A 26,016-nucleotide genomic window follows, 5' to 3' on the forward strand; every position below is an offset into this window, starting at 1 on the left:
TATTCAAAAACTTTAACTTGTAACATCTTATTCCAAGTATCATATAAATCCATTCCAACTAAGTATAATCCATCTAAATTAAATATTACATACAAAAACAATGTATTTCCAAAACAGAGAATTGTACAAAAATAGATGTCTTCCATATACAGAACAAATGCTCTTCGTACACAAAAATAAATATCCACAATAGCCCACGCAAAAGCAATCTGCAAAAAAAGAAAAATTATCACATTTCAGGATAACGTCACTTATAAAACAATTTAATAAATTAGGACAACATTAGAGTAATTTAATAATTATTAGAATGTTATCTGTGGGATACACAATGAAAATCCACAACAAATTAGCAAACAGGTGCTTAACAAAAGAATGGTAGTGAGCAGCACAAACCTCTTAAGAACATCTTTAATAGGAACTTGAAGATCCTCCCTGATTGATTGGGTGCTTTGCTTAATATAAAAGTGAGCAGCTGTCTTTTCTTTACTCCAGGAGTACACAACATGGCTCTCCAAAACCATGAGATCACTCTGATTAATGCCTATTCCACATGAATTAATCATATTTGATATTAGGAAGTTCTTTCCAAAATCAAAAGCCCAAAAGCAATAGCAATGATAACAGGTGACAACCATGACAATCATCATATTCATAGCTTGAAAAAGGTTCAACATAGTTCGGCTAAGTTAAAAGAAAATAATGGCCTACAAAATTTGCTGTTTTTTCCTGATTGAAGGGAATTTTCTTTGAGGCAAGGGAAGAAGGTTGTCTACAATGTCTTCTCAAAACTGGGGTCTACACCTCCACCAGGAACATAACAAATGTACTAGTCCAAACTCCAAAACACTATTTGAACAGCATCAGATAGCAGTTTGTAACAGGTTTTGCACACAAATTTGTTAATGTGGGTTCCACTGATACAACATTTAATCAATGTTTTTCCCCTTTTTATCAGTTAGACAAGGAAAAATGTTTATAAATTCCTTAAATAATTTTAAAGTTGATCAATTTCTATCATTTCGTGCTATGACAAACACAACAGACCCAATTCTCAATAGCTATCTAAAAGCAAACTGGCATGACATTTAAACACAAATGAAGGTTTCTTACGAAACCTGAGGATTACAAGACTAAATTTCTCATCTTAGGGACAATTGAAATTAAGTAAATTTTAGATTATTTTCCTCACTTTAAGTAATTAATTAAAAGAGAAATAATTCTGAAATAAAACTTCATTAATGTAGGGAAGCATTTGACAAATTAGTTTCATCCAAGTCCGAATATATCTAAAATTATTTTTATTTGATGAAAACAAAAGGCAAATGCATATTTCATATGTTAAGTGTAGAAAATGAAAACATATCAAATAAATCCCACCTATATTTAGTGAGACTGTTTTAAACTGCATATTCAATTATAAATTAAACTGCATCAGTAATTAATACCCTAGCCATTGAATGAGGTGGTTTTGCTTTAATGAAACCTAAATAGCCAAGAAATTGCAAGGTGCATATCTACTGCAGTCAATCTGCATTACCCACAGCTAATAGGGGAGTATGCTTATGTAAAACCAATCAGGTTGGTTTTCATATCACTAAAATTTCCATTTTCTTTCTACTTTGTTTGGTTCATGGGTCAACTATATTAAGAGATTCCATAGCAATATATATATATATATATATATATATCAATGAAAATATTGAACTGCCTTGTATGGTTCCATAGCCAAGCCATTATGTTGACATTGTATGTGATTTTTGTGATCAGATGCTCTCTCCACTTCTTTGTTATATAAGCATATTGTTTGCTGTAGTTTAGCAAATTTATGCATCAAATTGCAGATTTAGAGTAGCAGTGATTCCATAGCATTTTTTCAATAAAAATAACCATTAATCTACAAATAAAAAAACCATTAATCGGACTTGGATTGCCATCCCTACTGAGGAAGATTCACAAGGCAATAAAGAAATAGTCTCCAAATTTTGGAAGAAAGTTGACATTGTAATTAAACAATGTCACTTCAAAATGTGAAGGACAAGTCACTTCAATGGTGGACAAATAAATTTGAGCAAAATATGGTCATAATAAAAGGAAAAATAAATTAAATTACAAAGCATGTGAAACCTAAATTGAAGAAACTATGTGAAAAAAATAATAAGAAGAAACATTTGATATTAGGAACATTTATCACCTTCCTTCTTCGTTGAGAATATTTTTTTCAACATTCAAATTCATTCAAAGTTTCTAACGATAGGCCATTAAAATATAATGTATTATGATTAATCAAACACCAGTTAGAAGCAACTTTTACAAAATAAGGTCTTAAATGAAGGAAAGATAAAATAAATTGTGAAGCATGAGTCGAAAACTTGCATTGAAGTCTCTATGTAAAAGATGGAGCATTTACCATCTTTCTTCATCGAGAATATTTTTTCCAATATTAAAATCTGTTGAAAGTTTCAAAGCATAAGCCATTAAAATCTATTCAACTTCTCAAAAGTACATGCATATATGGATCTTATGGTACCATTGTGACTCTTGAGACGCCCACAATTAAAAATCATAGAAGTCAACATTTGTTTAAAGTATCACTGTGAAAGTCATAGGGAAAGGAAGGTTAAATAATCGGAAAGTAAACGCATTCAATAAAGATAATTAATGTTTCCAACCCCATGCATGTCAACAATGATAATCCCTTCCATATGATCTGAACGCTCTTCAAAAACACATCACCTTTTTTTTTTTTTAAAGAATAAGAAAGGACTTCAACTAAGTATCAGCAAAGCAATCACCAAATGCAAAGAGTCACTGTTCTGTTTATAATAACCTCACCGTCATGCTTGACAACAACTACAAATTTTTCTCAAGCTAAGATTAAACAAATGTTTAGCACACGATTACCAGAGCATTGGCTACAGGCAGAACTAAAAGCATGGAAGTGATTATTATAGGAAATAGAATCTAAATCATCTCCAAGGCATCTACCCATTTTTACATAATTTCTCAGCACTAATCATACAAGTTTAGCTGCTGCACAAGATAATAGAACATGCACAATGCTTTAAAAGCCCCAACCTTACCCAATTAGCAAAAACTCGTACCAACACCAAAGGCATTTCTTAAATCAACACCAACATTCTTAAATCCTTATAATTTTATCATAATTGCAATTGCTACTAGTCTTGATCATGCACAAATTTATAAGCCCAGACTTGCCCAAAATAGATCAGGCTAACTGACATAGCATTGATTCGCTTATTATTGAGAGTTCATATGGTATAAAGTTAAGTCAATTGATTCTAGATTGAATACTTAACCAATTTCTAGAAACAGGGAAGGTTGAGGCAGAGAGGAGAACTAAATGCAGCATGTGTAAATTGGGAAGCCCCTACTTCCGCACTGTATTTCTTTGCAACACCTTTCAATCATTTTGGCTTTTTTCTGAATTGTGTATATATGTTAACCTTTTTTCAGTGAAATTATTGTTGTTGCTCCAAGATCAGAAATTCTGTTATCAAGCTTGCATCAATCACATTTTCTAGTGCAAGAGGGATAACTTATCATTTGTCTAGAAATGCTAACTATGCATGCATAAAGGGGCGTCGCAGGGTAGGGTAGTGATGATCAGAATAAATTGCCACCCTACGTCCTTTGAACTGTTATTAATACCATAACCTACTCATCTGAATATTGATCAAAACACTACATAATCATGACTACGACGATGATTTCCTCCTTTTTGACTAAAAGAAAATCCATCATCCCTAAAACACGATCTCAGCTACAAACTGCAAATCGCACATCAAAATCATCCAAGATTCCCTTGATATACACATGTCTACAGATGCATATCTATCATATTTATTATGCGTATATAAAGCATCTCTATTGAGAACACAAACACCTAAACAAAATCAACCCAGATCCGACCAAAAAAGTTATAAAACAAAAACAACCCAATTGAAGAGCCTCAAATGCAAGTACCCTTACCGAACAAACATCGAGAATTCAAAAGAAATTGCAAATGAGACCAAGAACAGAGGCAAAAGATGAAAGAGAGAGAGAGAGAGAGAGAGAGTTACCTCAGGCTCGGACAAGGGTTTGCACTGCATGAGCTATGCAATCTGCTCATCGAGATTCCCAAGGGTATTCAAGCCGACCAGATCTACACTCATCTTCCGGATTATATACAGGAAACAATTTCAATAAAGAAAAACAGTGATGGTTCTATCGATCAGTACCCAGAAAAATGGTGTAGAAGAAGACCTAATCACCAACCTAGATTTTGGGTCAGTATGCGAACTGCAGAGAGAGAGAGAGAGAGAGTGCTCGCAATCGGTCCTCCAGTTGCCGGCGACCGTGAGGAGGAACGGTAGAGGCACAACTGGTGGAGCAGCGGTGAGAGAATGAGGGGAGAAGAGCAGTGGAGAGGCAGAGGCAGAGGTAGAGGGAGGCATAGACGCTGAAGAGAGAGAGAGAGAGAGAGAGACAGGTGCAGGTTTGTGGTTTGGAAACTACGACAACGGCGCTCAAAATTTTGTGGCTCAAATGGCTTAAATTTATCAAAACGTGACAGATTTTTAGTGTAAAACGACGTCGTTTTAACAGATTTGAATCATTTAAGTCATAAAATTTTGAACTACCAAATATTTTCCTGAAAACTATATATACATATATTACATCATTACCAACTAAATATTTTAGTCGCCAATAAAAAACACTTAAATCCATCAAAAATTTGAAATGTTTGGCTCCAAATATTTTAGTTTTAGGCAACTAAAATTATTTTTGGTCGCTGAAAATAAGTTTATTTTTTATTTGGCGACGAAATAATTTTGGTAGCTAAAACTTAATATACAGTGACAACAAATTTTTTTTGTCGCTAAAAATACGTTTTTGGCGACCAAACTTTAGGTCGCCAAAGATGAAAAATATTTTTTTATTTTTCATTCGGTGACTAAATTGTTTTAGTAGTCAAAACTCAAAATACGGTGACTAAAATATTTTTTGATTGTTGAAAGTAAGTTCTTGATAACCAAAAGTTTGGTCGCCAAAGAAAAAAAAAAAAATTATTTTTCATTTGACGACTAAATGGTTTTAGTAGGCAAAACTCAATATACAGAGACTAATTTTTTTTTTTGTTGCCAATTCTAGCATTTTTAGCGACTAATTTTTTTTAGTCGCCAATAATCAATATACGCCGACTAAAAAAAATTAGTAGTTAAATATTTTATCTTTGCCTACTAAAAAAATTATTAGTCACTGTCACGTCTCAAATTTTGAACAATTAAATATTAAATTAGGGCTAAACCTCAATCAATATTCCATCATCCAAATTCTAGGGGTGAAACAAAGCCAACCAAACCATCTACTATAATTTTCACAACTAACCAATACCTCCAACATTAAAGTAACAATAAATAGGCAAACCAACTTAAATAATGTACGGTTACAAACCATGCCAAATTATCCCAATACTAAAGTCATAAAAAAAATAATAAATAAATAATAAATACATAAACTAATATCAACCCTAAACTCAAGAAAACAAAAGAAATCCAAGAGATATCTCCAAAAACTATAGTTACCCCACGTGACTACCGTAGCCCCAATTAATCTTGCAAAAGAAACTTGACTGTGCTTAAACAGAATGCCCCTGAGTTGTCAAGAGACAAAACGGGTCAGTATATAGGTATACTGATATGAGTACAAGATTTAACACCCACGTGTCCACCAGATATAAAAATATATATATTTAATTCTTGTTACGGAATAAGACAAGTAGTTTCATCCGCATCGAGACGAATGGATAGTTTCTCGAGATACGGTGACATTTAGTTTATTACCCGTACACAACGAAATATAAATTGATTATAAAATAAACAAAATAAAAATAAAAATATGGTGGGTTATCCTGCTTAAAAAGTTAGTAAGACCCACCAACCTAAAAAAATAAAAAAAAACAAAGTTAGTATAATTTAATCATAAGTAACTTGCTAAAGAAGACAAAAGGTGAGAGAGAGCGGGAGAACAAGCAACTTGCGATCATTCAACGGTCAAGGAGGATGGATCCCTGTGGTGAAGCAACGGCGAAGAGGTGGAGCATGGGGTAAGGAAGTTAGACGCGGTCTCCACACAATATTCGTGGACAACCTCCCTCGTTCCATGGATGCTAAATCCCTGTTCAAGCTGTTCTCCAAGTTCGGCATTGTGAGCGATGTTTTCATCCCTTTCAAAAGGAGGAGAGTGTCAAACTCCCGATTTGGTTTTGTGAGATTTGACTGCCCTGTTGCATCAGACGTTGCTATTCAGAAAGCAAATGGTCTCTTGGTGGACGATAAGGTGCTAGCAGTCAATATGGCTTCTTTCGATAGGAATAACAGAGTTGTACAAAGCCAGAGGCGGGTTCAGAACAACAGAGGTGCTATCGAAACAACCACAACGAAGGGTCAAACGCCATTTGTTGGCTCTAGAACATACGCAGAGGTACTAAAAGGCGGAAAACTCAACGGGGAAGCTTGTACGACCATCAAAGCAAACGAAGATGGCCACGGATGGCTATACGACAGTGTTATAATCAGACTAAAACTGGACTACACTATAAATAGTATCAGAGAGGCCCTTGAGGAGAAGGGGATATCGCAGGTCGTGGTTAGAAAGGGAGGTGGTCGCGATGTAGTAGTAACCTTTAAATCCCAAGAGGAGATGCAATCTAACGTCCACAATTTGAAAGTATGGTTCAAAGAATGGAGCAATTTTGTTTTAGAATGGCAGCCAGGTCTTCAAATCCAGCAGGAGAGATGCGTGTGGTTAAGCTGTTTTGGCATACCCCTTAACCTCTGGAATAGAAGCACACTAAACAACATTGGCAGCTTGTGGGGGTCAGTTCTTAGCTTAGAGGGTGATGTTAATCAAACTAAGTCCTTCTCCTCTACCAGGATTAAAGTGGTGACATCCTGCATGGGGTTCATCTCTTCGACAATCAATCTGGAGTGTAAGGGCTCACTTCATCCCATCCTTGTGTATGAGGATCACCTGGTTAACACAGTTGAGTCCCCTACCAGCTCACACACTGAGCATGATGATTGCATCTCCATTGTAGGAGTGGGGCCAATTAATTTTCCGCAGAAGTTCGGCGAGGAGAAGGCGGATGACGTTGCAATGGCACATGGTGATCGGAGGCTCACACAGTGCAATAGTGGTGAGCAGGACGATACAGTGGTTGAGGAGACCGGCTATGCTCAACAGCTAGGTGAGAACGTAGCTGGTATGGTGGCTCCTGGTCCCAATGAGGTTGAGGAGACGTTGAGTGAGGGGAAGCTCTGCAGTGCTAGTGCAGTAGGTGTGAAGGGGGCAATGATGGGGGAGCTATCACCCCTGGCTGACCCACCGAGAAGTGCTGTGGAAGCTAAAAGCTCCAGTGGGCCGATGGATGAATTTGGGCCGGGTATTTCCCTTGAGGTGGATCTCGCCCATCCACATGGGTTTCAAAAAGTCCAAAGCCTAACTCTTATCAAGTCACCTGAATTCCCTGTCACTAAGTCTATTTTTTGTCATGCTCCAGTCCCAGGCCCACATGTTATTGCTGGCCCATCTTCTTTGGGCACTTTGGGTCTCAAGGATCAAAGCCTCGATAGCTCATCTTCACTCACTACTAACCCCTTTCGGAAGGCAAAACATTCTGGGAAGAAGAAGGCTAATGTGGAGGGCTTCTCCCGCTTTGCAAGGCTTTATGGCCAGACAACTGCAACCGCTGTCAAGCACTCGTCCAGGTCTGTCATCCTCAGACCTGCTGCTGCTGCCCTTGCTCAATCAGATCTGTCCGAAGGAAATTCCAGCACAAGTAGCTTCCTCCTCAAAGAAGCTAAAGCAACCATCAAGTTGGGAGAGCAGCTGGGAATTAATTTTAAGGGTAAAGAAGTTGCTGTGATGGACAAGATTATTGATCTTGAACTCAATGACAAAGTGAGAATTAATGAAGTGGGCTCGGCAAAGCCGTGATTGCTGTGTTCGGGGGCCTCACAGTGCATCATCTGGTCTTTATGAAGCTTCTCTCCTGGAATGTCAGAGGTATAGGTATACCTGAAAAGAGGGGTAGAATCAAACGTCTCTTGAGAGATAGGCATATTGATGTTGCTTTTCTTCAAGAAACCAAGAAAGTAATAGATACAGAGTTTGCTGCTCGTGGGCTTTGGGGAAGCAGGAAAATGGAGTTTATGTCAGTAGACCCTGTTGGTACTGCAGGTGGGCTTCTCTGCATCTGGGATCCGGATGTTTTCCAACTAGTTGGGAGCTGCTGCAACAGGAGGTTTATACTCCTCTCAGGTACGCTCTACAGCTCTTTTGATTGTGTCCTCCTAAATGTATATGCCCCTAATGATGTTAGTAGTCGGTCCACTCTCTGGAATTCAATCCACAAGCTCAAGGAATTCTTCCCTCGGCCTTGGTGCTTGGCTGGTGATCTTAATGAAATTAGGCACATGGGGGAGCGAGTTGGCTGTGTCAGAAGAGATAGGGGGATGCGCCATCTTAATGAATTTATAGACAAATGCGAATTGAATGATCTGCCCCTCCTTGGTCGGTCCTACACATGGTGTAACTCTCAGGAGGCCCAGAAATGGAGTAGAATTGACAGGATAATGCTCAGCCCAGAATGGTTGGTTCACTTCAAAATGAAACTCTGGGGCCTGCCTAGGTTAATATCAGATCACTGCCCTCTATTGATGATGGAAGATGAAAGAGATTGGGGCCCTAAGCCCTTCAGGTTCATTAATGCTTGGACCCTGCACCCCAATTTCTCTCACTTTTTCACTTCCTGCTGGGAGAATTACACTGCCTCTGGTTGGGCAGGCTTCATAATCCAGCAAAAATTCAAGCATCTCAAGATGAAGTTAAAGGTTTGGAATACTGAAGTGTTTGGAAATATTACCACTAAGCTCAAGGAAACAGAGGAGGAATTGCATGCCTTTGACAGATTAGCAGAGGAAAGAGTACTGCTCCAATCAGAAATGGATCGAAGAAGAGTAGTGAGATGTGAAGTGTGGAAACTCTACAGGAAGGTGGAGTGGCTATGGCATCAACAATCCCGAATGAATTGGTCCTTGCAAGGGGACAAAAATACTAGGTTCTTCCATGCTGTTGCAAGTACCAGACATAATAGGAACATGATAAATTCTATCTCAATTAATGGTGTGTCTCTTGAGGAGCCAAGCAGAGTTAAACACGAGGTGTTCCTTCATTTTAAGAAGCACTTCAAGGAAGGGTGGGCTAAGAGGCCCGTATTGGGAGGGGATTTCAGTTTAATTGAGGACACAATTTCCAATCATCTTGTATCAGCCTTCACTGAAGCAGAGGTATGGGCCGCCATTAAAGAGAGCGATAGCAACAAGGCTCCCGGACCAGATGGGTTTAATCTCCTAGGCTATCAGAAATTCTGGGGCATAATGAAAAAAGTGATTATGCAATTCTTCCAAGATTTTCATAACCACAGCAGACTTACCTATGGCATCAACAGTTCGTTCATTACTCTCATCCCCAAGACGCCTAATCCCACTAATCTGTCAGATTACAGACCCATTAGCCTGGTGGGTTCTTTATACAAGATTTTAGCAAAGGTCCTCTCGCACAGATTGAAGTCCGTAATGCCCTCCATTATTGGTGATTCCCAAACTGCCTTCATAGGGGGAAGGAATATCCTTGATGGGGTACTCATTGCTAATGAAGTCGTAGATGGTTGGAAGAAGGCTAAGCAACAAGGGTTGATCATCAAGCTAGATTTTGAGAAAGCTTTCGATTCAGTTAACTGGGAGTTCCTGTTCTCTATGATGTCCAGCTTTGGTTTTGGGCCTAAATGGATCTCTTGGATTAAAACCTGTGTTTCTACACCTAGAGTCTCCATCCTTGTCAATGGTTCACCAACTCATGAGTTCTCTCCGCAAAGAGGACTCCGTCAAGGTGACCCATTGTCACCCTTTCTATTCAATTTAGTGGCTGAGGGGCTCAATATTCTCCTAAATAGAGCACTAAACCTTGGTATCCTCCATGGTGTCTCGGTTGGGGTTAATGGGGTTCTTCTATCCCACCTCCAATTTGCTGATGACTCAATTTTCTTCTGCAAGGCTGATTTGGACCAGGTGGTGATTGTCAAAAGACTCCTCCGTTGCTTTGAAGTCCTGTCGGGGCTCAGAATAAATTATCACAAGAGTGTTGTGTGTGGTGTAGGTGTGAATGATGAGTGTCTAAATGAAATTGCCAGTCTCTTGAACTGTCAAGTGCAAAGATTGCCACTGAAATTTTTGGGGCTACCCTTAGGAGCAAACCCGGGTAGAAAATCAACCTGGAAACCTGTGATTGATAATATTAGATCTAGGCTCTCAGGTTGGAAGAGGAAAATGCTGTCCTTTGCTGGGAGGTTAACCTTGATCAAGTCTGTTCTCTCTAGTCTCCCGGTGTACTACCTTTCCCTCTTCAAGATGCCCGAAGGAGTGGCCCGTGAAATTGAAAAGATTGAGGCTAATTTCCTGTGGGGTGGTGATGGCCTAAAAAGGAAAGTTCACTTGGTCAAATGGATGGAGGTTACAAAGAGTGCTGCCCAAGGGGGGTTGGGCATCAGAAGAATTAGGGATGTTAATGCATGCTTGCTTTTAAAATGGTGGTGGAAATTTGGAAATCAAATCTCAGCATTATGGAGGCAAGTTGTTTGTAGCAAGTATAAAATCGAGGTTCAGTGTTGGCATCCTCCTGTGCAATCCTCCTACAAGCTCTCTAGGGTATGGAAGGACATCATTTGTATAGGCCTCCATAGCCCTCATGCGTTCCAATACTTCCTGGACAATTGCCAAATCAAGGTTGGGAATGGTAGTCGTATCAGATTTTGGCACGACAAGTGGTGTGGATCTACATACCTTAAGGATGAGTTCCCCTCCCTCTTCAACCTGTCTGCTGATAAGAATGGTTCTCTTCAACAATACTATGCCAGGAAAACCAGCACTTCAGTTTGGAACTTTCCATATAGAAGAATCCTATATACTTGGGAAGAGACTAGTGAAGCTAGGTTGATTACAATGTTATCTTCTGCCCCCTCCTTGTGCCTCAACAGTGCTGACAGCCTGGTTTGGTCTGCACTTGGTTCTTGTGTTTTCTCTGTGTCTTCCCTATATTCTCTCTGTACTTCTCTCCTTGGGCCTCCCCTCATTATTAGCAAATTCATCTGGAGCAATACCTTACCTCCCAAAGTTAGTTTTTTTGGTTGGCTAGCTTGGAAAAACAGAGTTAAAACAGCGGTGTTTCTGCTTGATATAGGTATCTTAAGCAGCAATGTTTCTCCTCTTTGTCCTCTCTGCAAAGTGGCCCCTGAATCTAATTCTCATGTGTTACTTCACTGTCATTTCTCTTGGGTTATTTGGTCATCTGTGTTATTCGAGTGGGGGCTCTGTTGGTGTATCCCTCAGTCCGTAGATGCTCTGTTTAACTGGTGGATGGGGACTAAGCTCAAACACCCTCTCAGAAAATTCTGGGAAGCAATCCCACTGGTTGTATTGTGGTCTCTCTGGAAGCTAAGGAATGAGTGTGTTTTCAGAGATGCTCATCCTAACTCTGCAGAACTATGGGAACTTATCAAGATCAGATTGGCCCTTTGGCTTAAAGCCTCTATCAAGAACTTTCCCTTTTCAGTCGAGGATGTGGCTCTCAATTGGAGAGCAACCAGGCTATGCTACAGTTGATATCTGCTATGCTATTCAGTTTAAAAGGAAGCCTCCTCTGCTTTGTTGACATGCCAGCACCAGCATACTCTGTCTCCTGTCTTCTGTTGGGGTTCTTCTGTCGGCTGGGCTCCTGACTGGAGTTCATTCACTGTGTTGTTCTTTTTCTGAGTTCGCAGAATGATTATAGGGCTGCAGTAGTGATCTGTGCTGGTGTGTTCACTGTGGATACCAGTCGTGAAGGGTAGAGGAAGATCAGGACCATGGAGGTCAAGAGGAAATGCTGGTGTGTTCACTGTGTTAAGGATCTGTTCAATCTGTCTACAAAGTTTGGAGTGGATTGCCGAGGTCTGCTATTGCTGTTGGGTCAAGGTCTGCTATTGCTGTTGGGTCTGCATCTGTGTGGTGTGGTTATACTTCATCCAACTTTGCATCTGTGCTGAGTTTTGGTGATAATGTTGGTGCAAATTTGAAGCATAGTTTTGGTGTTAGATCTGCTAGATTCAGGAGAGAAGTGCCCCAAATTGTGTAGTCTGCTAGCTGTATATGCTGATCAGTCAGCTGTGGTTGTCCATATGTTGTGTAGTCTGCTGCCTAGTTTTGGTGTTAGGTCTGCTTTGTTCCGTTTTTTTTCCTCTGCAGTTTGGTTGTTAGCTACGGTTGCCTTTCTTTTTTCTGTTTCTTTTGTCTTGTTTGTTGGTTTCTCACCAACTGGCGCTTGGAGCTTCTGTTAGCTCCAAGCTCCTCTTTATTGATGTTCTGTATCTTTTTTTGGTTACTTTCATCAATAAAGATTTTCTTTGCCGATCAAAAAAAAAAAAAAAAAGTAACTTGCTAAAGAAGTATAAAAATGCACTGTTTCATGCTTAAATAATTCGAACTGACCAAAACTTAAAGAACAAAAGTTGTACAGAATCAAATTTCTTAAAAGACCGTGCAAATGAATTTAACAAAAACTGAACAGGTTAAGAGAAAAACTTGATAGAAAAACCTAGATGGAATTCAACCTAAAAATCTTAAGCTGAAAACGAAAAGAAACTGTGCAAAGATGATTTTTTTCAGAAAAATTCAAAACACAAAAAGTGTGCAGAATAATATTTTACTTCAGTTAATACGAAACCAATAAAAATGTGCTCGTTTCGTGGGTTAAAACAGTATCTAAAAGCTGCAATGCTAAAATGAATTAAAACTACTATAATCAAGATCACCCGATTATAAGTTTTAATCGATATTTTTAATAAAAATTTAAGACACAAAAGTTGTCTAGAATCACGTATACATGTCTCTTCTCAAATTTCATAATTTATCGAGGTCATTTACTATTTTTCAAGATGTACAAATCTATACAATTCACACTATACCAATAAATTCATAATTAAATTCTTCATACCTTAACTCCACCACTTCGGCCCTCCACTTCCGGCCTACACATATATCTCATGTGTCTCCTGTATACCTAACACCGCTCCGAAGCCAAATTTGCAGGGGGATATCGTCCCGAATTTGACCCACACTCCCCAGATGGTTAGCATATACGTACGCGCATAAATTAAAGTACTCGTCTATTTATGAGAACGAGGCAACAATATACATATACAAAACATCTCACTCATGAGAACAACATAACAATGACAAGCCTAAGACATTCAAATAAATCTCATAATCCTCACTTTTTTTTATACACTCTTTCTCACCATCACTCAAATATGGAGTCATGGTGAAGTATAAGGAACTTATCTATAAGTTCCTAATAAATTTTAATTTTATATAGCGATGAGTGTGATTACAATTATAAAATAAATATATATAAAAATCATAAACCTGACATACGCAACTAATCAAAATAATTAAAATCAATCAATCATCTACATATAAATACAAAATCAAACCAACATCAAATAAATAAAAATAAATAAATAAAAATAAAGAATCAATCCATCATCTAACTAATATCTATGGATTCTAAGTTTATTTCAATTTTCATATAATCATGAGTGTGATTACAATCAGAAAATAAATACATAAAAAAAAAAACTAAACCTTGCATGCACAACTAATCAAAATAATTAAAATCAATCAATCATCTAAAAACCATAAACCTTACATAAACAACTAATCAAAATAATTAAAATCAATCAATCATCTAAAAATCCTAAACCTTACATACACAACTAATCAAAATAATTAAAATCGATCAATCATCTACATGCAAATACGAAATCAATTCAACATCAAATAAATAAAAATAAACAAATAAAAACAACGAATTAAACATAAATCAAGAAAAATAGATTTTACACTTATAATATTTTTTTGAAAATCAAAGAATTATTTGAAGAGCTAATAGAGCCACAAAAACAAAACCCTAATTTATTTTTTTTTTCCTCCCCTCTTTCTCTCCCTGTTGCCTCCCCTTTTTTTTTTTTTTTTTTTCCTTTTCTTCCTGTGGCGCGCTCTCTCTCTCTCGGTTTGCAGAGCTGCTGAACAGGCACAACCCTTCCTTTTTTTTTTCTTTGTTTTCTTCTAATTAACTTCTAACCTAATTGACTTCTTAAATATATTATATTATAAACTTAAATTCCAATATATAGATGTCGTTTAGTAACACTTACGTTTTCTGTTTTCTATTTATATTTACAAAAATTTAAAAACCTCAAATAAAAACTTGTTTGGTAAAATTTTTTATTTATAAATCAGTGATCTCAGTTTATAAATTTGGCCAAAAAATGAAAACACAAAAAATGTGTTTCCATTTTGAGTTTTGAGTTTTTTTTTTTTTTTACCACCCAACACTAGCCACCACCCGCCACAATTTTCTACCATCGTCTTCCGCCACCACCACCCACCACCCCCCACCACCACCTGCCACCACCACTCACCATCCACCTGCCACCACCACCCACCACCCGCCACCACCACCTACTAGCCACCCACCACTACCCACCACCCATCTGCCACCCACTCGCCACCACCATCCACCCCTCGCTACCACCACCACCACCACCACCACCCACCTGCCATCCACCCGCCACCCGCCACCCGCCACTACCATCCACCGCCCGCCACCACCACTCGCCACCTACTTGCCACTACCACTCACCACCCACCTGCCACCACCACTCACCCGCCACCCATCTGCTACCACCCACTACTATTACCACCACCACCCGCCACCCGCCGCCGCCACCCACTTGCTACCACCCATCACTCGCTACCGTCACCCACTCACCATCACCACCCACTACCATCCACCACCACCCACCACCATCCGTCACCACCACTCATTCGCTACCACTCACCACCGTCACCCACCCACCCACCACCACCACCCGCTACCTACCTGCCACCACCACCCGCCATCCGCCATCCACCTACCACCACCACCCGCCACCCGCCACCACCACCCACTCGCTACGACCCGCCACCGTCACCCACCCGCTACCCGCCACCACCACCACCACCCACCCGTCACCACCCACCACCACCAGCTACCCACCACCCACCGTCATCACTTTCGACCACCGTCTTCCGCCGCCACTTACCATCACTTGCTATTCCTCACTCTTTTTTATATTTTTATTTTCAATTACTAAACGCGTTTGTAGTTTATGTTTTTCTAAAAATAAACAAAAACCAGTTTATAAAATTTTTGTAAATATAAACTGAAAACGTAAACGTTACCAAACACACCCATAATAACCTAATAAACTATTATATAATATTATATTATATAATACAACATAATTATAATATATATAAATATAAATATAAGATAATATATATATATATATATCTACATATATAACACATCTTTTTTTGTTTTTTTATAACAAATATAAATATATAAATATTTGAATTAATTATATATAATTAAATAACACATTGAATTAATTAATTACCACATTAAATTAATTAATCATCACATTAAATTCATTAAATATCACATTAAATTCTCATATGACCACACAATTAATAAAGTAAAAAATAAAATAAGATAATAATAATCATAATAATAAATAATGACTTAAGAAATTAGGGTCGCTACAGTAACAAATTCTACAACTTTTGGCAACTAAATTCTTTTTAGTCACAAAGGTGCATTTTGTTGTAGTGCTTGTTCATACATAGATGAACTCTTTTATTTATTTTATTTTATTTTTATTTTTTTTTGAAATTACGTCCTTCCTCCATAGTACCCCGCCCAAAAAACAAGTTATCATCTGCAAAAAAAAAAAAAAAAAAAAAAAGAAAAGAAAAGAAAAGAAGATGAGATACACTAGGGCTTCCCCGAGCAATTTGAAGACCATGCATTACATCCTCTTTTGCACCTCTAGAAAGTATAGATGAAAGAGCCTATGCACAAGGCACATATATCTTCGTCTAAGATCTTTTATGGGTTGATACTGAAAGATTGTGGAAAAATAATTTATTTTTAAAAATACTTTTTCAAAGAAACACCACTTGATTACACAATCTAAAATACCTTCTTCAAGTGAGTTGTTGATAATACCTTACCAAGCGATCCAAATGTCTCGCCTCCAAAGTGATTCACCTTGCACCCTCTTTGATTTATTTTTGTGTATATATTTTCTACAGACCTTAAAAATTCTGATGGCCAATTTTTGTATCAAATACATCTGATATATATACACAACACATGATAGAGAGTTTGCATGTAGGTGGGATACTTAGGGATCTCTATCTTTTAGTTGTGGGGATAAAATAAAAGATGTATCTTTTATTTTAAATATACAGGATATAACTTATCTAATTTTTCATTAATTATCTTTTAAATAGATAATATAGAACTTCCACTAATTGCAATAACGTCCATCAACACATTACAATTAAACCCCTAAAAGTAGAGAATTACAAGTGAGGCCCTTTCTTACAATTAATCACAAATTTCCTTCCACCAAACTATATTCCACATGAGCTATTAGGTATGGACAAATTTATCACTATCAAAAGCTCTAACTCATGTAACCGAATTCTAAATTTTTCCTCTTCTAATTAGACCCTTAAAGCATTTTTCAAAAATAGTATTTTTACAATTATATATGTATAAAATATTTTTACGAAACAGTAACCGGCCGGTTTTCTTTTGGTCCAATGTTAATAGGAAAAATTGCTTGAATACACTTTCTCACTTGAGAATGGTGGATTCCATGTTAAGCACCTATATAAATTAATTACCACTCACATAACCCAACATGTCCGTGTATAGCCTTTAATTCGGCGTCACCGATTGACAATGTCAAAGTTAAATGAATAGATAATTAATTTATACAAGCCTCTCAGGTCAAAGGAAAATAAGTGTATTGTAATAGAACTACCTTTTAAACTGATAGTGATCATTCCATAGGTGTTCTTAAAACCGATCCTGTTCAGTGCATGTACTTATTGCATAACACCCACCTATTTGCTTAAGGTCACTACCTTAATGATGGAGTTAATCATTCTATCATATAGCAGCAAAACAGGTGTAGGCCATAGTAGTGCGACGCCCAACCAACACCCATAGCCTAGAACATTTAATTGGGTCTACAAGGCACCGAAAAATCATAACTCCCAGCTTTTGGTTCATTAACCATTAGCATATTTTTCTACAATGTTACCCAAGGGACCTTATGTTCACATCATATGTAACATTAAATATAACATTACCCATAATAACATACAAAATGCAAAATATAAAATGCCAAGCAATTTATATAATCAATTAATAAAGTCAATAAATTGATTTTTGAAGGCACAAATGCTAACATATACGACTTTTTTCCATTAAGAGCTGAGTATGACACGGGACTTCAAACAATCCATAATTTCCTAATACAAAAGCTGCTAAAACCAAAATCCTAGGCTCTTTATGCCATTATTAAGAGGTAATGCTAGGAATACCAAATTTTTTACTAAACAAATGACTAAATGTCTCACATGGGTGTGGGGCTACCAAACAAATGACCAAATGTCTGTGGGGCTAAACAAATGACCAAATGTCTCACATAGGCATGGGGTCCCCACACACATATGAGACATTTAGTTATTTATTTGGTAGAAAATTTCGAGCTTATAGCATTTTCTTTATCAAGAACCCTCTTAGGCTCTTTAATTGACAACATAGCACAATTCCAGTGAATAATTGGTAAGAAATTTTTTGAATAGATATAAATTTCATTGGTCTGTCTCAACAAGCTCCAAATAGAAAGTGTAAACATATATCTCATTTCTTTTATTGAAATGTATCAACCAATCACATATTGGATGGTTTGTTTTGACTGCTGAGAATATAGAAAGGAAGAGTTGGCCTTCCATGACAGTAAATTAAGCACAGGAAGTTATATGGATTCGCAATGATTCTAAGTTCTATATATTAAAGTCTCATGTATGCTTAAGAGCATCTCAAATGCACAATTGCTACATTGGCATGCTATTGCTAAATATTAGCACTGTTACAGTGTTAGAATGTCGATTTCCTCTCCGCATTCACTCTTTTCAATGTTGCACCCGTGTTGTCTCTCATGAAATTGAGACAACAATGTAATAAGTGCAGTCTCTCATGAAATTGAGCTGTTGCACAGTGTCGACAAAAATAATTGCTAAAAAATTATTTTTGAAATTTAAAAAAATATTTCCGCTTCCACAAAAAGATAAAAATTATAATTATTCTATTTTACTAGTTATTTATGGACTGAAGCCATTATGTGTTGGAGTTGGTAGGACAACTCATAAGCACACATTTGGAGTTGTGGTAATGATGATGGATGATGGAGTAGGATTGCTTGAAAATAAAAATAAAAATAAATAAATAAATAAATAAGAGATATGTTAGAACTATTAAAGGAATGGAGAGATAAATGATAGGAGTAAATTTGATAATTTATGCATTATTAATATATATATATATATATATATATTGTTATGCTTTTCTATTAATCAATGGATGGATGACTAGCTGTTTGACTAAGGATTGTTTGAGAAGTGGTTATTTTCGTTGTCTTTTTTATTTTTTATAAAAATACATGCAAAAAACAAAAAAAAAAAAGACAGTGATATAATTGAGTATTTTGACTTTTTAACTATTTTAGCTAGAAAACCAAACCCCAAATGGGGTAGTTGTTAGAAAAAAAAATTCAAAGTAAAGGAATGAGTGATATTTGAGAAAATAAATGGGGTGATAATGTAATTTCAAAGGTATTGATGCGGTGTCAGTGTAATTTATCAAATTCATATGATAACATAGTTTTATAATTTTATCGTCTTATTTATAAAATAAAAATAAACGTAAGTGGTCTATTTTTAAAAAATTTTATTTAATTATATTTTTTTAAAGGCAGATACATTGAAATGTGATTCCATATTAATATTATTTATTTAATAGATACTCTATAATGGTAAAAATTAATGATTCAACTTATTTAGATAAAACCCACGCATTGTTGAAATTTTTAAAATTAGTGATACGTGATAAACACCGCAATAGATCCTAAGAACGCCATTAAAGCTAAAACAATGTTTACGGTCATTGTTTACTTATATTTATAATGTCATTGAATAATTTAGCCGATGTTTTTTAAATATCATAATTATCTACATATATTGATGACATCTCAATTATCGGCTAATGTCATTATATGACATTTAGTGATGTTTTCCAAAATCATGCCATCCTTGTGTTTTTTTCTTCCTTTGAAATGGCATAGATGTCGTTTGTTTGGTTCAAAGTAAATTACTAAAATCATGAAATAACTAATGGCAATATTATCTTGTAATTATAACTTAAAGAAAAATTATAGGCTGTAAATATTATCTTAGTTTGACCTTGTTTGAGAAGTTGATTATTTTAGTTAGTTATTTGACTTTTGAATTATTTTAATTTGACTAAAAAGTTGTATTTGAAAAGTTTGTTAGTTTTTTATTTTTTTATTGATTTAATGATTGTAAGAGAAAAAGTAAAATTATTATGAATTAAATGTGACATTTTATTTTATTAATTATTTTAGCCTATTTTATCTTTTAATAGGCCATTTTGACCCAATATTCTCCCCAAACTAAGCCTTTATGTTGTTATAGTTACATGCGTGAGCTCTCATGAATGTTGATTTTTAATAACATATTTATCATTTATTTTTTTAGAGATAAATATAATAAAATAATAATATTACAAAATGATCTAATTTTTTAGATTAAAGACTTTAGGAAACAAAATTTATAGGGCATATTTGGTTTGTCTTTCCAAATATGTTTTGGGAGAAAAAAATTCTAAAAAATGTTTGGCTAAAAAAAAAAAAAATTCAAAATCACTTTTCTCTCTATTATACAACAATCAATCATTTTTTCTTTCTTCTCTTTCATTTTCAATTACTTTTTTCCTTCACACCCATCTATTTAATAATAAAAAAGAAAATTGTTTGAGGGCTCGAAATCTCTGGCTCGAATTTGGGTTTCATTTTTTTCTTTTTTTCCTTTTCTTGCTTTTTTTTTTTTTTCTTTTTCTTCCTTTTCTTGGTTTGGAACATAGGCACAGAAGCGAGAGAGAGAAAGGAGAGAAGAGAAGAGGAAGAGAGGAGAAGGAGAAACGATGGGGAGAAGGAGGAGGAAGAGAAGAAGACGGTGGCGGTGATGGCGGAGGAGGAAGATCGACGGTGATGGCGGTGATCGGAGCTGGAGTTGGATCTAAATCGGATCTGATTTTTTTTTTTCTTTTTTTTTTTTGGCTGATGATCTTAATCTTTTTTTATTTTTTTTGGGTGATGATGATGAAGATGTTGATGATGTTGATGAAGATGTTGGCTGTTGATGATCTAAAGATGTTGATGATGTTGATGATGTTGATGAAAATGTTGGCTATTGATGAAGATGTTGGCTGTTGATGATCTAAAGATGTTGATGATGTTGACGAAGATGTTGGCTATTGATGAAGATGTTGGCTGCTGGATTTTCTTCTTCTTTCTGCTTCTGCTTCTGTTCTCTTTTCATCTTCAAAAGAGAAAATTCCAAAACGAAAGAAAAAAAGGAAAAAAAAAAAAAAAATCCAAAACGACGTCATTTTGGATTTGGGGCAAATTCGAGCCGAACACTTTCGGGCCCTGTAGCAGCTCTGAATAAAAAAATATCAAATCTTCCCAAATTTTAAAATTTAAAATTATTTTCAAAATATACGACCAAACAAATTTTCAAAAATTTTAAATTCTCTCCAAAAATTATTTTTGAAATAATGACCTATTTTGAAAAGTGGGTTAAAAGTTCTCTCTCTCAGAAAAAAAACAAAAAAAAATGAAAAAATAACTTTTAACTATCTTTCCAAAATACCCGATATTTCAAAACAAAAACAAAAACAAAAATAAAAACGAAAACAAAAACAAAAACAAACAAGCCATTCCGGGCTCACGGTTGGCAAATTACTTCTTAGTGGAAATTTATTTCTCAAGATTTTGTAAGTATTGACATTTGTAGGATTAACCCCTTCCTTGCAAACCCTAAAGGCCCTGTTATTCACAATCTCTGCGCAGCGGCAACAATGGAGAACAGAATATGCTTCAGAAAAAGGTTAAAGTTGATCACGGATTCTACTTCATCGGAAACCTCACCAGCTTCAGATAAGTTGATCACCGATTCTGCTTCATCGGAAACCTCACCAGCTTCATCCGAAGTCATTGCTAGCAACGTTGATCTCCTTTCAGAGATCCTCTTGCGTCTTCCTCCCAAATCCCTACTCAGATTCATGTCTGTCTCGAAGAATTGGCTCGATCTCATCTCCGATTCTCAGTTTGGCTCCAAGCACGCTCGCCGAAATCGCAATCGTACCGTCTCTGGCTTATTCTTCTACCACCATTATTGGTCTAGAAATGAACAAGTTAAGTCTGTCTCGCTTCTCGGCCAATCAAGCCTCCCCACACCCTACTTCATCGAATGTAGAAGAGTTAGGATTGTAAGCTCTTGCAATGGATTAATCTTGTGCGACATTGATTGCTTTATTCACAATCGCAAGACAACATGTTATGTTGTTTGTAATCTCACCACCCAGGAATTCACTCGACTTCCTGAACATGGTGATACTCAACCACCTGCTTACTTGGCTTTTGATCCTTCACAATCACCTCATTACAAAGTTGTTTTGTATAATTACACTCCCCCTTCTTATCAATTGGATATCTACTCTTCGGAGAGTAAGTATTGGAGGCATATTACTGTCGATGCACTACCTGTTAAGCGTCTCGAAGGGGTCTTTTGGAATGGAGCAATCCACTGGTTAAGTAATGACCATCACATTCGATTCAATGTTGGTTCAGAGGAGCTGATACGAATTCCAAATCCTATTGCTCCTAAAATTCTTCCTGTGGACAAGGCTAGATATTTTGGAGAATGTGATGGTCATTTGATTCTTATTCAGATGCGATTGCGCTCTGCTATGGGATTTAGAATCCTTCAGATGGAAAGGGACTCCTTCTGTTGGATTGTGAAGTGCCGTGTCAATCTTAGACCCTTAATTTCTGTCTTCCCTGAGATAAATAACACAAGCAAAGACTACAAATTTCACGTGCTATGTGCTGCGAAGGGAGTAAATAAAAACGAGTTGGGACTGGTGTTAGCTACTGCGGGCAAAGTTATTTATTATAATCTCAAGTGCAAAACATTGAAGGTGCTTCGTGATGATTTTCCCAAAGGTAACTTTCGCGGATTGTATTTTAACCAATATCATTATACTCGTACTTATCAATTCATTGAAAGTCTATCCCCCGTTTGAATATGTCGAACATGTTGGAACATATATGTTTTGTTTTGAGTCTTTCTTTGTAGAACTTTGTCATATTTATTTCTTATGAATCAGTTTCTTAGGGTTAAGACAATGAATATTTTGTCCTCCCAAGTTGCAGTAGGTGCTTGTTATAAAACTTTCTAAGTTGTAATATCTTTTGTTGTTAGATTGTTATAAAACTTAAATTCAGAATTCTATAATGTATGATCTTTGTTGGATGAATGGTTTTAATTGGTCTATGATTGAATGGAACAGATATTTTAAAAACAATGGAATTGAAAAGCATTTTTTACATAATTTGATTTAGAATCAAGACATTATCATGTTGTTCAGGTTTTTAGGGTTAAAGTTGGTGTCTTTGCTAAGTTACTGAGGGTTGGAATCCTGTAAAGGTAGGTATTGCCTTCTCTTGTGCAGGAAAGTACATGGTTTTATCTTCTTCTATTGTGTTCTTCTATTTATCAGTTTGTTACTTTATCTGAACATCATAAAGATCAATTGCAACATTGGTAGCAAAGGCAATTAACAAAGCCTTGAAAGTTTGGTCTATTTATTTCCACCTTTCGTACATTAATCTATTCATTTGAAAAATAAAAAATAAAAAATCCTTGCTGCTCTGTTCTTTCTACGCAATGGTTAGGTGTTTGTTATGTAGTGTACACTGTTAGTATATTTTGATAGTTTGAACAATTTTTTTAAGAAAATAAAAAAAAATGAACCTAAATTTGCAAGCACATTGCAAATTATAAAACAAGAAAATTGTATATTGTAGTCCGGATTCACTTGTTATTTCAGCTATCATAGACAAAAATATATACTGAACAAATAATCCATTACCAAATCATATAATCTAGAGAGAGAAAAATCATAATTCTAGACGTTACCATAAAATTGTTAAGTTCAACTAATTAAAAGACTAAAACATCTCCCTCGAACAATTTTAAGTTTTCGTATATCTAGAATAATATAAGTCATTTAAACCTAGTTCGAACCATCCTTTTACATCTGTCCCAATGTCTCCCTTTGCAACCCCTCAAAATAACAAAGCCCTGGATCTATGGTCTCTGAAAATTGAATATGAATCATGTTTTGTAAAAATTGCAAATTAATTTTACAAAAATTTTTAAGATATTTGGTTTGTGGTTCATTAAATTAGCGAGTTCAAATATGAGTTTTAATCTTTCATCACAAATAAAATAATTGATAAGCAGTAAATGCCTTCAATATTTGAAGTGACAACATCACTCAACACCGAATAAATGGAAATCAATACTATTGACGTAGGTTCTTCACCAAGAATTTTCTTGGTGTCTGTTAGTAGAGCTAGACAGACTCGGCTTATTTTGCAAAACTAGTTTTCAACTGCTTGCATTCATTACCAACAAGGCTTTTAATTGAAAAAAACAAGCCATTTTCTTATAGACAGCTTCAAAAAATGTCGTCTATAAGTGTAGCGACGTCATTAAAATGGCGCCACAAACTTAAGACGGCGAGCGTATTACAGATGTAAAACTATAAATGCCTTTATGTCCTTTGATGGCATTTTTACAGCCTATGGCGGCACATTTTAAATGCACGATTTGTTTCCGAATTCAAATTGTCATAAACATTTATCATGAATAAATGCTCCGGAAGAGATTTCCATTGAATTTATTGAACTACCCTTGAAGATTCCATTCTCATGTTGGCAATTGCAAAATATTTTGCATTGACTATTTTTCCAAGTAAAGAGTTAGGATTTGTGAGTAATCTCCAACATTGCTTAGCAACCAATAGCAAGCTTGAAAGCTTGGAGAGACTTGAAACCCAACCCACCTTCTTTAGCCTAGTACAAAGCCTTCGTTTAAAGTCTCCCAAGCAAATTCTGTTTGGTTTTGAAGTTTTTAAAAATAAATTTTTAGTTTTTAAATTATATTTTTTTTGGTGAATTTTTTAAACATTTTAACCAATTTTTACTTTTTAAATCCACTTCATCTAAATATACTTAGAAAGTATAAAATTGACGAAAAAAATATTTAAAAAATTCACTAAAGACTAAAAAATACAATATATATATATATATATATATACAAAAATCAATACATTTTTGTGTTTATTAATTTTCTTACATATTTTTTCACAAATATCTTATTTTTTTAAATACATCTATTAGATAATCTCAACTTTTGTAGCAAGCAAAGTGTGTTTTGGTGCTATTCTATTTCAAATTTTTCTGAAATTAATTCTCTCGTACTTTGCACACAGCTTTACACAAAGGAAAAAAATGGTGGCCACTCAGCATTCTTTTAGTTTTATTTCCAATGAATCTAACCGATCCACATAAGAAGCACATAGCAGCAACATAGAAATAAACTCTAATCACAAAAATTCATACCACAAGGTCGATATAGAGAAGCTGTGCCAAGCTAGCTCTGATTACAAGTGAGTTTTCTCAAGTTCCTGAAAATCAAAAAGGAATCAATCCCGAAGTCGATTCACAGAAAACAGAGAAAAATGTCTATTACTATGAAAAAAACTGTATTTACCTGAAACTTTAGATCTATGGTTTCTGCAATTTCGAGTCAGCAAAATAAAGAGTCAAGGCAAGCACATCAATGAAAATCAAAACCGTAAGCAAGAGTCCAATTGTTTTCTCTATCAAATTTGAAAATCGAATAAAAATCAAGATCGTTACTTTGTAGCCATGGAGTCTTTGATCTCAACAGGATATAGTGGCAGTTATAGTCTTACATCGCTGATGCAACTGCCATCTTAAGTTTCAATCATATTTTGCCGTCTATTAACACACTTGGTCATAGTTAACTGATGGCTATCAAAATGTGCTTTACACTTGTCAATGTTGTTCTCAATTGAAGTAGAGGAAGCTATGTCTATCAGAAAATGGTCGGTTTTTTCAATTGCAGGTCTTGTTGGTGATGAATGCAAGCAGTTGAAAACCAGTTTGCAAAAATAAGACAGCAAGAAACTTCTCGGTGAAGAACCTGAGTCATTGTAATGGTTTCCATTTCTTCTGTGCTAAGTGATGTTGTCACTTGAAATATTGAAGACATTTACTGCTTATCAATTCATTTTTCTTGTGATGAAAGAGCAAAACTCAAAATTTTGAACTCACTAATTTAATGAACCACAAACCAAATCTCTTCAACATTTTTGTAAAATTAATTTGCAATTTTTTCAACTATGATTCATATTGATTTTTCTCAAACCATAATGCCTTGTCAATTCCCACAACTACCAATGTTGCAATTGATCTTAATGATGTTCAGATGAAGTAACAAACTCAAAAATAAAAGAACACAATAGCAGAAGATAAAACCATGTACCTACACATGAGAAGGCAATAACTAACTTTACTGGATTCACAGCCTCCGTAACTTTAGCAAAGAAACCAACTTTAACTTTACAAACTTGAAAAAGATGATAATGTCTTGATTCTAAATCAAATTATGTCAACGAGGCCTTTCAATTTCAGTTTTTTTATTTTATTTTTATTTTTTATATATCTTTTCCATTCAATCATAGACCAATTAGAACCATTCCATCCAACAGAGATCA

The 26,016-nt window shown here is 35.7% G+C and overlaps 1 long non-coding RNA gene across 2 annotated transcripts; it reads right to left on the reverse strand.

The window, feature by feature from the left end:
• Nucleotides 1-4,479, reverse strand: LOC145824537 (uncharacterized). Of its 2 annotated transcripts, XR_014366281.1 has the most exons (4): nucleotides 4,279-4,479; nucleotides 4,083-4,175; nucleotides 394-541; nucleotides 1-209 (listed from the first exon to the last, which is right to left on the reverse strand). It is a non-coding gene; the product is annotated as an uncharacterized LOC145824537 (long non-coding RNA). The 2 variants fall into 2 exon arrangements; XR_014366280.1 differs by lacking the exon at nucleotides 4,279-4,479 and having other exon boundaries at nucleotides 4,083-4,221.
• Nucleotides 4,480-26,016: the final 21,537 nt, after the last annotated feature.

The sequence above is a fragment of the Camellia sinensis genome, chromosome 4 (genome assembly GCF_055761805.1).
Source record: "Camellia sinensis isolate YWXY chromosome 4, ASM5576180v1, whole genome shotgun sequence".
In the NCBI taxonomy this organism is placed as follows: Eukaryota; Viridiplantae; Streptophyta; class Magnoliopsida; order Ericales; family Theaceae; genus Camellia; species Camellia sinensis.